Below are 6,000 nucleotides of genomic sequence, written 5' to 3' on the forward strand. Positions count from 1 at the left end.
TCCAAGCCAATCACTTCTCCAGTATATACTGAAAGTAACTTTAGTTACAATACATGAGGTTCCTTTAAACATTTTGGAAGAAATGTACAAATTTCAAGGGTGGTATGTCGTCAACGAATGTTTGATTCTGCTTGATTATTCTTAGGATCAGCCCTATTGGTACTCATTTATAATAAAAAAAAGAGTAAACACTGATTATCCTTCAAAAATATACAGCTCAATGAGAAGAAATTACATGTGGGAATGCCATAAATAGTTTCATCTTTTGTATAAAAATAAAGATTTGGGGCAGCCAGAATGTTTGGAAGCTACCTCTAAGTCTGTTACATACTGAACATTTATTTTAAGATGTAGTTTTAATTATCATATGTAGCAGTTGCATGAAAACTGGGCTGTCTTTTTAAAAGATTTTATTTTTAATCTCTACAGCAATATGGGGCTCAAACAACCCCAAGATCAAGAGTTACATGCTATACTGAGCCAGCCTGGCACCCCAAAACTGGGCTGTCTTAAAATGTGAGCTGTTAAATATTTTCCCTTCTTAGAGTCAGACATGTTTGATTTTTTATTTTGAATGTTTAATTTATTCAAATGGTTAATATCCTTCAAATATAAAACAAGTTGAATGAAAATATGCCTTTTTTTAAAATGCAAGTCATTTACTCTGCTCAAAATATTTTCAGATTTCCTTTTCTAATCTGAAGTTCTATATTTTTTCTTCAGTTCACTCTAAATGATATTTGACTATTAAATTAGTTGACTTGCACATCACTATTTGGGATCCAAATTCTGTCTACTTGAGCCAAAATAATTTTCCCAGCTTCTCTCTGCATTGGCAATGATGTTGTTAGCTAATGAACAACAAAATCCATCATCCTAGAAGTGTTTGGAGGTTGGATAGCATGGAAAAGAAAGGTGTAGACTCTTGTTTTAGAGAATATTAAACTGGATATCCTTTCCAACTTGGAATTCTTTTTGTTGTTGTTGTTAGCATTTTGGGGTAAGAATATGATCATAGTTTCTAAACCAGTATCAAAAGCGAATACTGAAGAAACTGAAGAGTAGCATAAGAAGAAAAAGTCGTCTTTTGAAGACTTTTGATGACTACTATCCTGACAGGATAGTAGTCATCCCCCATTTTAAGTGGAATCACTTGGTTCTGGTTTTTGTTTTTTTAAGTAAGCTCTACATCCAACGTGGGAACTGAATTCAGGACCCTGAGATCAGGAGTCATATGCTCTGTCAACTGAGCCAGCCAGCTGCCCCGGAATTGGAGTTTTTTGTAAAGCAGGTTATCCTACATAAATACCAGAAGGCAAATTGAAAATCTTTACATGGACATTATGGCAAGGCAGATTTCAATATACAAGAAAGTACTATGTCATAATTTTTTTAAAGATCCAAAGATCAAATGGCCAGACTTAGGAGTTAATTTTTCATCACTGGAAATGGCCAAGCAAAGGCAAGAAAACTATTAGAAATATTATGCAATTTCCTGCATTAAGAGCAGGATAGGCTCTTCTACCCTAGAACTATTACTTGTTTTAACATCCAGTTGTTCCCTTTGTTTACTTCCACTTTGAGTTAGCTTGAATTTCTAACAAGCTTATCTGAAACCTAAATATTACACTTAATTTTTCTCTTCCACATAAAACAATATTACATTTAATCTTTCTCTTACACATAAAACCATACTACTTATATTTGCTATGCATCTAAAAAAAGAGCTATTTTCAACACAAGTGATTCAGAGTAAAATTAAGCTGGAGGAACTGGTTAAATCACTAGATCCTCATCCTCTACCCACGTCCCCCTTCATAGGTTTTATAGTAGGGATTTTGATGAAGCCTAACTCTACCTGAATTTGACAATGCACATTTTAAATCCATTTGTATTACCTATTCTTTTTTACTAACTACAGAAGTTTCTTAGAGATGGTATAGTATAGCAGAAAATGGGCCTTGAAATCTGGCACTGTCAATATGTGTGTAGCTTTACTTAATCTCTTCTTCCCTCTTCATCTCATGGGAATTTGTTTATATTAGGTGCTCAGTAGATGTAAGCCCATTTTTCTAAAGATAAATACTGTCTCAGCCACTGGGCTAGAAGTTATCTCCATATTTTGGAATTATTAAAAGACTTTTTGACTTGACTATGTGCTGGTAGATAGTAATAGCAAAGTTTCTGAAGACTAGGACAAGAACAAAGGCAACTTGGAGTAAAAATCATAGAATCAAGAATCTTCCAGTCCAGGGGCACCTGTGTGGCGTAGTCAGTTAAGCGTCCAACTCTTGTTTTTGGCTCAGGTCATGATCTCAGGGTCATGAGATCAAGCCTTTTGTCAGGCCGCCTCTCCCTTTGCCCCTCCATGCTCTGACTCTCTCTAAAATAGATAAATTTTTGAAAAACGTCTAGTCCAACCCTTTCATATAAGGAGGAGGAAACAATGTAAGAACTAGAATTATTTATGTCAAATTATTTAGTATTAAATGTTGGGATTAAAACCTTTTAACTTCTTGCTTTCTAATTCCAAAGCTGATTTCCCTTTTACTACATATGTGTGTATATTATCTCCCATAGAAGATCACTTCCATTAACATGAAAGGTAACAGGTGGTAAGATTTAGGAACTCTAGCCATACTTCCACTACCATATTATGAATTTACTAATATGAAGTGATTGTGCTTTTTGCTTCTCTTTCTCAACTGCAAACATAGAGGCTATATGCAAAAAATCCGGACTTAAAAAATTATTTTTAATAATCATTCTTTACTATTTCAAACAAAATGCAGTCTTTGAGAGCTTCCTTTCCTGCTTAATGTTAAATTAGGTGATACTTAAGAGTCCTTACTCTCTTAGTGTAAGTATAGAAAGTAGTAAGTAGTATAATTATATGCTCACTATAATAGGTAAATTTTATGCAGGAAAAAAAATAGAAAAATAGTGGCTACCCAGGAAATTTTTTTCGAATTTAAAATTCTGAGTCTACGATGTAATATTTGCCATGAAGCATGGCAAGAAAGTTAGTTTTTTTATATCCTCAAGTTGGAAATGATTTAGTTCAACTGTAAACATTTTTAAGTCAAGACTAGAGTGGAAACAGTTTTCTATGACAACAAAATAGTCAATTGTGTAAGCTGAATGAAAAGAGAAAATTTTCTATATAGTTTTCTTTGTTGGATCACTCATGCTTTCATTCATGTTTATTATCATCTAATTATTTGGGCTACAAATGTCCAAAACCTATCTAGAAAGTGAATTTTAATAAGGTGATGATAACGATATTTTCTCTCCTATGTATTTTATTCAAATGTATAGTAACAGTTTGTCATTGAAAAACTTCACAATGCACCAATTTTTAAAACAGTGTATGGGCTGCCTGGGTGGCTCAGTTGGTTAAGCATCTGCCTTTGGCTCAGATCATGATCCCAGGGTTGTGGGACCAAGCCCTGCATCAGGCTCTCAACTCAGCGGGGAGTCTGCTTCTCCTTCTCCCTCTGCCATTACCCCTGCTTGTGTTCTCTTGCTCTCTCTCTCTCTCTCAATAAATAAATAAAATCTTTAAAAAATAAAATAAAATAAAAACCCATTGTATAAACATTTTCCCAACATGCTCTAAATTCCTCTCTATTCCTAGGATACCAAAGCTCTCCTTATGATAATTCTTTTTTGAATCTTTTAATAGAAGTATATATACATATAAAATTGTATATTGCAACTTTAACATTAGTCACAGGGCTTCTTGAAGAATACTGATCAAGACAAATTATAAGTAACAATGGTTTTAATGTCTTGCTTAGATAGGTTTTATTTTTCTTTTAAGAAGAACATTAAGGCTTGGCTATGATTCTCCTGAAAATATTGCTGCAGATAATGATGTACACCAAATAAGTCGGTCTGGTTCTGTGTATCACATTTTTTATCTAATTCTATTTGGTGGCAAACATGCAAAGAAAGAACTAGCTTTTATTTCTGTGCTGCCTCTGCCCTCCACAGGAAACAAGATGCTAAGTGACTTCAGAGCTTAGCATCTCTGAGATTCCCAAGGGTTCGTGCCACTACCTGAACTGAGAGAGTCCCTGGTGACTGGTTTTCAGAAACTGAGGGGCTTATTAAATGTTAGAAATGGGATATGGCAGCTCCACCTCAAGTAAATGAAACTAATAACAAACACAGTGTTCCATTAAGGATAAAACAGAAATTTATTTAATGTGGGAAGTCTTTTGATAGGTTTGACTTTCAATAAGAAGGATATGAAGATAATGAAAGGGTTTAGAAGAGAAGCAAAGCTAATTTAAAAATAGGAAATAAGGGAGAAAAGTAAATGTTTAAAGAACAGAAGGCTAGATGGCAACTGTTTCTTCAAATACTTTAATTATAAGAAAGGAGAGTGACTAAATGCAGAACACCAGGGAAAACTGGGTTTAAAAGCCCTTAAGAATTTAGGTTAAATTAAGACAATTTTCTGATACTTGAAGACCATCTTGCTTCAGTTTTGAGGCAGAGGGTTCATTCACAGAACTCTTGGAGCTCTGGAGTCATTGAAAAATTAATCATATTTATGAAATTATCTTTAGGCACCCCAGACCTGTGTTTTTTGAGCACTAACAGGAGTTAGTTCTGCCTCAAGTTTAAGTTTCTCAGCACACCAAGGGGGAAAATCGGACCTTGTTATCTGCTCACCACTGCCTCAGATCTTAGACTGGCTTGAGCATTCTTGAAAAGGAAAATGATTATAACCTGCAGTAGGAAAAAGATTCAGGCTAAAGATCTGTGATCTCAGGTTAAGCTGTTTCAACAATTAAACTCATTTGCCTTTCAGGTAATGTAATCACTAACAATTGTCTTTATGCCAAGAGGGGAAAAATAATTCTTAGGGAAGGAAAGAAGGAAATCTCTCTCAAAACTTGAAAAGTATTTAAGTACAAAGTGTCTTCCTGATTTGGAAGTTTTCCAAACCCTGTATCTTAATTTTTTTCAGAAAAACACTTAGGGTCTTCCTGTAATTCAACTTGCTTTGCCCCTTGCTTGGAAATACTGTTACCCACCTATACATAAAGGAATGGAGTACTTCAAAGTAAAATATCAGAACTGCAGTTAAAAGATAGTACCCGTTAAGTAACATTTGAAATCCAAGAAAGAGAAGTCAAGAATTCCATGATACGGTGTTTACATATTCATAAATACTCTTAAATGAGTATATCCATTTGGGACTTGCAAGTCAAGAAAAAGATATGTTTACATATTTTGCAAAGAAGTGAACATTCTGATTCTTCAAAATGTAGGTCGAAATAGTTCTCAACTTTCATATTATGATAGAAGTGTGGCTTGGAAAAAGATAATCTTAAAAAAAAAGTCATTAAAAGAAGAGAGGCTGAAGGTATGCACAGAGGAGGTGGGGGTGGAGGGAGCAACTGGAAGAATTAAGAGAGCAGGACGCAGCTCTAGAAACGGTACCTGTCCCAAAGCGGGTCTGCACGCTGCTGTCGCCTTGCACAGCGCTCCTGGAAAGCTCATCTACAAATTCCGGGGTGGGCCAAGGGTGGCAAGTTTCCTAAGGAAGGAAAGAGAACAGAAATGATTCTGTTCTCGGGAGTCCGGGAGCCAGGGGGACCATCCTGATGGGGAAAGTGGTGTCTCTTTCCAGGGCTGCAAACCTCTCCACCTGTTTCCTTCGGTCCCTATTCAATCTGTCCCAGCCTTGGGGCAAATCGAGTTGGGGTCCACCCGGCTGCGGGAGACCTAAACTTCTGCTAGGTCCAGCCAGCGAGTTTCCTTGGTCTTGTCAGTCGCAGTCTCCTCCACGGGCAACGTCTCCACAGCAAACTCCGCGTGAATCAGCCTCTTTACTCCTGTCCTGGCGCCCTCGGGGCGGGCTGGGGACCGGGGAGCGCGGGCACCCGCCGAGGCCGTTGACAGGGCTAGGACCCCGCCGCCGGACCGTTATCTCGCTCGCTGGGCGTGGAAGGGCGGCTCGGGAGAGGGCGGGGGGGGGGGGGG

This window comes from Ailuropoda melanoleuca, chromosome 15 (assembly GCF_002007445.2).
Source record: "Ailuropoda melanoleuca isolate Jingjing chromosome 15, ASM200744v2, whole genome shotgun sequence".
Lineage (NCBI taxonomy): Eukaryota > Metazoa > Chordata > Mammalia > Carnivora > Ursidae > Ailuropoda > Ailuropoda melanoleuca.